Genomic DNA, 8,519 nt, shown 5'->3' with positions numbered 1-8,519 from the left:
TCTTCTCTTTTGCCTTTCGAACTTTCCAACATAGTTCGAAGCCATGCTAGGAAAATTTCCAGCGTAGTTTCGCCCCGACTAGCTCTGAGGCACTTCCGGCAAAACATTCCTTTTGAACGTAAGCCAGGCTCATAATCTCTTCCGTACGCTTCAGTTTCTGGACCCCGTACATGCCCGGGCTGGTGTATGACGGCACCTTTACTCTTGTCAGCGTCAGCTCCCCAGGAAGAAAAGCAGATGTTTTCTTCTCTCTTTAAGACTTGAGAAGAGAGAGAGAAAAACTTGCATTGCTGAGGAAGATCGAAAACCAGGCTGGTTGAACTTTAGCTGTCATGCATTAGATACTTCGCCAGCGATGTGCAGTGAGAGTTGTACTTGGCTGCGTATGTTAAGAAGAGCGGGAGCTTGCGTCGTGGTGACGTCGCGTTGTCGGCTGCGTACAAAGCAATGCCTTCAACATGAATGGGGTGTGCAAGGCTGTGAAGATGAGCGAATGCTCTACAGAATTCCAGAGTATTCGACTTTCATTAGCAGAACTCAAAGACCAGGAGACTAAAATGTGCATATAAGAAGCACATAAAGAACCACGGCTACCTCCTCCAGGTCTAACGCGCTTCCCCAGCCTTGAAGTAGCTTGATGAAAGTTCCACCCAAGTCAGAAAAGACCGATTTAAGCTGGCGAAACCACAAATTGAACCAATTAGAATCCGAGATAGACTGGTTCCAACTGATTCCAATTGTTTTTGTCGAGTTCCAGTTGCTCTTTTTTGACTGAGGTGCCGCACGCAACTTCTTACGAAATTTATATCTTTGAGGTAGAGCATGTTGTCATGCTAGTTCGTGCTATTCTTTAGATATAGTAAAATTGAGCTAAAAGAACACACAAAAGACAGAAGACAGGACGAGGGCTCGTCTCGTATCCAGTCTTCTTCGTGTTCTTTTCGCACAACTTTACCATGTCTAAAGAATTACTGTGTGAAGGCGTTGTTCACCCTTCACACGAACCAAAGTCTTGACATTTAACGGCCACGCTTAAAAACCAGCGCAACGATTCCTCAAGAAAGGAAGAAAAAAAAGATAGAAAGAAAGAAAGAAAGAAAGAAAGAAAGAAAGGAAGAAAGAAAGAAAGAAAAAAACAAGGCAGGCAGGCAGGCAGGCAGGAAGGAAGGAAGGAGAGAAACAAAGAAAGAAAGGAAGAAAGAAAGAAGGAAAGAGACAGAAAGAAATGAAGAAATAAAGAAAGAAAGGAAGCAAGAAGGAACGAAAGAAAGATGCTTTAGGGTTTAGGGGGTTTGATGTCTTAAAGCGACTCTGGCTATGAGAGACGCCGTAGTGCAGGGCTCCGGAAATTTCGACCACCTGGGGTTTTTTAACGTGCACTGCCATCGCACAGTACACGGGCCTCTAGAATTTCGCCTCCATCGAAATTCGACCGCCACGGCCGGGATCGAACCCGCGTCTTTCGGGCCAGCAGCCGAGCGTCATGACCACTCAGCCACCGCGCCGGCTAAAAAGAAAGAAAGGAAGAAAGAAAGGAAGAAAGAAAGGAAAGAAAGAAAGAAAGAAAGAAAGAAAGAAAGGAAGAAAGGGAAGAAAGAAGGAAAGAAAGAAAGACAGAAGGAAGGAAAGAAATAAAGAAAGAAAGAAAGGAGGAATGAAGGAAAGAAAGAAAGAAAGAAAGAAGGAAGGAAAGAAAGAAAGGAAAGAAAGAAATAAAGAAAGAAAGAAAGAAAGAAAGGAAATAAAGAAAAGAAAGAAAGAAATAAAGAAAGAAAGAAGGAAAGAAAGAAAGAAAGGAAAGAAAGATATAAAGAAAGAAAGAAAGAAAGGAAAGAATGAAATAAAGAAAGAAAGAAAGAAAGGAAAGGAAGCAATAAAGAAAGAAAGGAGAGAAAGAAAGAAAGAAAAGAAAGAAAGAAAGAAAGAAAGAAAGAAAGAAAGAAAGAAAGAAAGAAAGAAAAAGTAAGAAAGAGGACAGCCAAGCTGAAGCATTCTGTGGAATATTTTAGACCTCCGACACACTATCCTTCATAAAAGACTTGTATCGACTTCCTTCTTAGCCCACCAAACTTCCTTAGCTGCCAACGCCAACGACGTTCAAAGCTAGCAACATCTGCCCATATATCGGCGTTGCGCACGAGCTCCCACAAATCATACCTTCAGCTTCGTGGCAATGGGATCGTCTCAGATAACTACTATGCACTGGTGGAAATTTACCTTTGCCTCTGATCCTAAATGTTCCTTGACCTGCTGACGACATTTTCCGACGGTGCTTAGCACTTTTTTCCTATAAAAACTGTCTTGAGAGGCTTGGAGGGATTGCAGTGCTCACAAACGTCAGCTGCGGGTCCATGCAACTACACAGGACCGCTACATCGACGACCATGGTGTCTTTTTAGGGGTCTTTGAGAAAATGCGCTTGACGCTTCAGTCCTGCGATTGCAGCACATCGCCCCTCCCTAAATTTGAAATGCAGCTTAGCAATAAAAGAAGGGTGCGTCTCAGGAGGACAACACAGCGGTAAATATTTGAAATTTTTGACTCACCGTTCATCCAAAATCTTTCTCTTGTTTTCTGATCCGAACCAAACCTATCCCACGTTTGCTTAATCCAGAATAGAGGCTTTTCTTTCCGCACCGAACCAAGTGCACCTTGATAATGTTGATACCAATCGCAAAAGCTTTTTGCGTTCAGAAGTTCTGAAACATGACACAATATTTCAGCCTGCTGTTCGCATCCTTCGATATGAATTTAAAAGCATAGTTTTCCCACGCATCAGCCCCAAAGCATTGTCCGTTAACTTATAATCGCTTTCAGGCCTTGCCAAGCAGACCATACCAGGTGTTTCAGTGAGGGTTCTCAGAATTTTCTAAAAATGGGTTATTTCAAATCGGCAGAAACTCTTTTCAGGAACACACTTTATGCCGCGGCGGACGTCAATTACTTTAAAACTCATTCTAATGAGCTAACACATTAACTAAGCATAGAAAAACTTTTTACTTAACGAAGTCTTTTGGTTAGTGTCAGTGGCGAGTCCGTTGCCATGGACAAGGCTGTGCAAGAAAGAGTTTTTAAACGAAGAAAGCCTTCCTCTGACCCTGCAGTGTGCGGATATAACGTGTTTTATACTGCCTGAAACCGACACTGAGTGCACACGCCCGGTATTTTCAAACGATTTTGACGCTAATACATAAATGCACGACTTCCGTTATAAAATACCCCCTTATAATCACCAGAACACAATTTGGAAACATTAAAGTGCTTTCAAAAGAACACGCACTTTTTTTACGAAAATAAGAAGTATAGGAATCATTTGAGCGCGAAGGGTACACTCTGGCTGTGTTTGTCGATTATTCAAAAGCATTTTATCAAATTAATTACATTATCGTGTCCAAGTCTTATACACAGCAAACTTCAAGTACGCATTAACAATCATGTCCCGTCTCACATTTCAGCAACATGAAATCAGGTGTGCCACTAGGAAGCCTCTGACCTACATTTACGTCAAACATATATTCAATATAGATAATGCCACTAGATTTATCCTTTATGCGGATGACACCACATTTTTTTTCACAGGGCGAGAGCCTGCTGTCATGGTTAACAATGTTAACCACGTCTTGGCGAGACTTTCCTTGTAGGGCATTACTTACTCTCTTCCCATTAATACAAAAAAGGCCGCTGTTCCCGCCTAAAGAGCACAGTATAAACACTGATTTAGTATAGATATACGGAACATCACAAATTGATCTTGTCTCTGAAATTAAACTTAGTGGCTTTTATTTTTTTAACATATGGCCTTCAGCATGCGCACAGATTAGGACACACTGAGGATTTCTCCGAGCACGCTGCATCGTCACCAAATTACAATATTAATTACCAAGAAGCAACAAACTCAAAACTTATAATAGTTTGTACATGTCCCACATTACCAATTGTTGCCATTTTGTGTTAGAAACCAACACTTTACCGAACGTTAATCAACTTCATCAGATTCAAAAGAAAATAAACAGTGCTGTAACTAATTCTTCACAAGGCTGCCATACCGAAACTCTCTTTAAAGGCCTCAGTTTACCCCCAATAGCTGCGCTCCATGAAACCACGCCTCTTAAGCGCTATAAAGTGGACATGGAGCATGACAGCACCATCTTTAATAAAGTTTCCCATCTCGCAAAAAGGAAAGCGCGTACCACTCGCAAGTTGGAAGAGTGGGAAGTTTCACGCACTCAAACTACGGAAGGCAAATGCTACATTTCCTTCTCCCCAGTTATATAAATATTGTTCTATAACCTGTTTTTTTTTCGTGCATTTTTATGATTACCTTCATTTCACTCTTCACTTCCTTTTATTGTCCTTTTTTTCAATTTTTCTTTTCCTGCCTGCATGTGCGCAATGCGTATAAGTTCATGCACTGTATACGATTTCTTGTGTAAGCCATAACCAGTGTACGAGGCCGTGGACCTCGTCAGGTAGGTTGTGTGGCTTTTAGTCTACGGCCCTCAGTATCGATTCATCATGCTCAAATAAAAAGAATTTCAATTAAAGGCACACAAGAAGCCCTGTGCAGACACAGCGTGCGCTGAGGACGTGTTGCAGTGACTACGGCACCAAATTCAAACTGCTTGCTCTTTCGTGCCCCGCCGCGGTGGCTCAGTGGTTAGGGCGCTCGACTACTGATCCGGAGTTCCCGGGTTCGAACCCGACCGCGGCGGCTGCGTTTTTATGGAGGAAAAACGCTAAGGCGCCCGTGTGCTGTGCGATGTCAGTGCACGTTAAAGATCCCACGGTGGTCGAAATTATTCCGGAGCCCTCCACTACGGACCTATTTGTTCCTCTCTTCTTTCACTCCCTCCTTTATCCCTTCCCTTACGGCGCGGTTCAGGTGTCCAACGATATATGAGACAGATACTGCGCCATTTCCTTTCCACCAAAAGCCAATTATTATGCTCTTTCGTAGCGTGCTTCGTCGCTTGGTGCAAAAAAAAAAAAGTGATTGCTATCGCCGACTACGTAGACGATATGTTTGAGAGCAAAGAAGGAAAAAAAGCAAATGGCATGGTACAATAAAGCAGGAAGTTATAATATTACGCGTCACAAGCGACGTTTGAGGAGCACATACGGACGGTGCCAAAACCACGCTAACGCTACCCCCTCCTTGCTCTGCTGCTGTGTCTGTTTCATGCCTCACCGATTAGGGTGAAACATCCTACTTACGTGTTACGTTTCCCTTGATATTGTCGTCATCACACCGAACCTAACAACTACACATCACTTCACTGAAGAGTGCTGAATAGCACAAAGCAGTCGCGCAGGCCTCGACAGGGACAACTGCGTTCGAAGGCGTTTGCTTCGTAGATAGCAGCCTTTTTTTGCGCGTGTACATTTGTGATAGCGGTATAATTTTCTGTGCGTGCGATAGTCTGCACGCAGCTCCTGAAGAGTTCACCACACCGCGCTACCAGCTCGCTTCGCACCATGACTCGTTTGAAAGAAGCGTTTATGACGAGGCTGGGGTGTAGGGGGAAATGGCGACACGAAGCGCTCCTGTTGTGCCATTGAACCGGTGACGAGATTGCCAGGCTGTTCCCATTACAGCGACGACGGGAATCGCATTTTAGAAATTCCAAAAACTGATGTGAAAATTACCAATGGTGAGCTACATACCTTTAATTGCAACCAGGTTCCCATCTGTAGCAGCTAAAAAAGCTGTTTGCATTTAGTTAAGGGTTCTACTGGTCAACATTGGTCACCTCTTTTCTGACATCCGCCAACACTGCTATTACCATAGTGCAAAAGTCGTACTTTTTCTTAAAAAGCCTGTTCTGAAAAATTGCTGGTGGGCCTCCCTGAAACAGTTTGTATATCACCGGCAGCGTTTGTGTATCCGAACACCAGTCAAGCGCTGACACATGACCTGACATTGTGTGGAGCGGGGCGCTTCTCAAAGTATTTTTTTATTGCGAAAGCATTGCACGGCTCATCAGCAAACAAAACTCGGCTGTGTTGACCAGCTGAAGTGGTCCGAAAACCCCGTAACGTCACCATTGTCTCGCATGACGTCAGAAGTGGACCCTAAGATAGTGACGGCTGCAGCAAAGAAAAATAAACTTCCTTCCGAAGTTGCGAGGAATTGAAACAAGGACCTTCAGATTACGAGGCGACCACAAAACCCAGAGGCCATAAAACAGCCTTGCTTCTTCGTGAATAAAAGTGAGCCTTGCGTATGCGTTTCCATACTACTGTATGCTAATTAGTAGGTGTGTCATTAGAAAGGCGGGATTCTTTAATGAACCTCTAAACAGAGCGCACGATGAGACACTGTTTTCGCATGCGAAACACGTAAGCAGTCTTAAGTGCCCTCCGTAATTATGAAAAAATATAGCTTTCCGTCACAATCACCCGTCTCCCTCCTCTCTCTCTTTCTCTCTCGGTGGAAGAGGGAATGGCCTGGCCAGCCTCGCCTGCGGTGTTTTCGTGATATCGAAGCATCGCGTATGCTGATACCATCACTCTGGCCGTCGGCCATTTGTGAAAATCTTTCTCGTACACACTGCAAGGTCAATGAGTCGCGATGGCGGGGCTCGACAGCGGTCTAGAGCAAAGTGCCAGCGAAGTGAACTGAGCAGTGGAACCGAAATGCCAAAATTGTCGGTGAGGACGACACAAATAAACGAAAAATAATTGGTTATATATTTTTGCTCTTTTTATCATTTCAGACAGCACTATAAATAACGTTTTTAAAGATGTTTTGGTTTTGTACATCTGGTTGGAAAGTACAACGCTTATTTAAAAATATATATATTTGTTTTGGTGTTTCCTCACAGCAGCGAGCAGCTGCTCTTACGCCATCTACCTTGATTATTCTTCGGCTTGCTTTCCGCAAACTGCCGGCCAGCGTATCTCGTCGTTTCGTGACTTCATTGCGTGCGGCTGCTCGCCTTTTATCATTAAGTTAATTAAATTACTAATTAAGTGCGAGACAAAAAATTGCCTGTAGTGCGCAAGATGGCTGTCACCAATATGCAACTGGTTTCAGTCGCCCCCCTCTAATAATTTATATTTTAACCCTTGGCTCAAGTTAGCTGGGGCACCCGGTAGATACGTAGCATAGGCTTCTATGCCATAGAGCTTGCACGTGGTCATGTTGCCAGAGACGCCATGCTGTCCCAGAGGATGCGACATTCTGCTGTTGCGCGCAATATAACGGGTTCTGTGCCTCGCCCAACCGGCTGCACTTCTGGTGAGGGATAATGCAAAGTGCCCATACACCTAAGCTTTCATATGGTGGTTCTGGATTTTAAGCGGAAAATTTTTTAGGTCTCTGCTATGCTTTTTCCTCGTGCCCCCTCCCCACCGGCTCACAGTAAAACTTTTTAGATGTAAAAGTGATTGAACTCCCATCTTTGCAGTCGTAGTAACTCCTAGTGCTACCAAAAAATTGGATGCGGAATCAGAATTTAGCAGTGTTAGTACGCACTTATACACTTTCTGCATGACTCCCTCCGCATCTGCGCACACTCGCTGATATGTGCTCGCATCCGGACCGCTGTCTCTAGCCCCATCCACTGCCTACGTTTCCTGGATATTTCTTCGAAGCCTCGCTCCTTACTTTCCCTGACCGAAATGCTCGTGTGTTCATATCGGAGTACTCTTCTTTCTTTCCACCGTAACCACTTTGCTGTTGATGACGGCCGCTCTCCAACTCGCTCGTTCCTTTCAGAAATTCTCTCTATCCTCCAACCCTGCCCAACGTCAATTTAATTTCCATGGCTGATTCAAGCGAAAAAGAGTAGTCCAAAAGTGCACACTTATTTGCTTCCAGTGGCCATTGCTCGAAGTTCCCAATAGCTGGAATCATGCCGATTCGCAGCACTAGCTTTTTGGTTCTATCCTTTGATGGCGGCACCACTTCGTCCCTCGCTTTAATGCGTATTGGACGACGATGAGAAAATTAGGCTTGCAAATAAACGCGAACACTTGTAAAGGTACACTGTCACTGGCCTGGAAACGACGCATTCCGGTATTCATTTGAGTTGATGTGCTTGATTACATTACCTCGTCGACTGCTTCTTCTGGAAGTCTAACCGTAGCTGCCTTTAATGACTGAATCAGATAAAGAGTAAATTTGTTGTCATGCATGCTTCCGGTTGACAGTATACCTGAATTCAAAGGGGTAGAGACCAAATTTTTCATAGCGTGTTTTACCTTTGAAGTGTTACGCAAGATGATAGTGTTTGAGGTTGGTCACAGTGCCCAAAGATTGAGGTCTAGGACCATTTGTAAAAAGAACGGCTTTAATGTGTGCACCCTAGCCAAAAATGGCGCGTGCCCGCTGTCTTCTGCCACGGTCTTCTTCGCTGTCGCGGTAATCGGTACGGCGCGATATGTGAGGCGTTTTAACTCCAAGGGCACTAGCTTATGTATTGGCTTTGTAGTGACAAATCCGTCGGCGAGCAGCGGATGTGTACATCAGAACTCCTGTAAATCTCTACGACTCGAGCGGGTTTCTACAACTTTTG

Source organism: Amblyomma americanum, chromosome 1, assembly GCF_052857255.1.
Source record: "Amblyomma americanum isolate KBUSLIRL-KWMA chromosome 1, ASM5285725v1, whole genome shotgun sequence".
Lineage (NCBI taxonomy): Eukaryota > Metazoa > Arthropoda > Arachnida > Ixodida > Ixodidae > Amblyomma > Amblyomma americanum.
The sequence above is the reverse complement of the archived record's forward strand: the minus strand, read 5'-3'. Positions refer to the sequence as shown.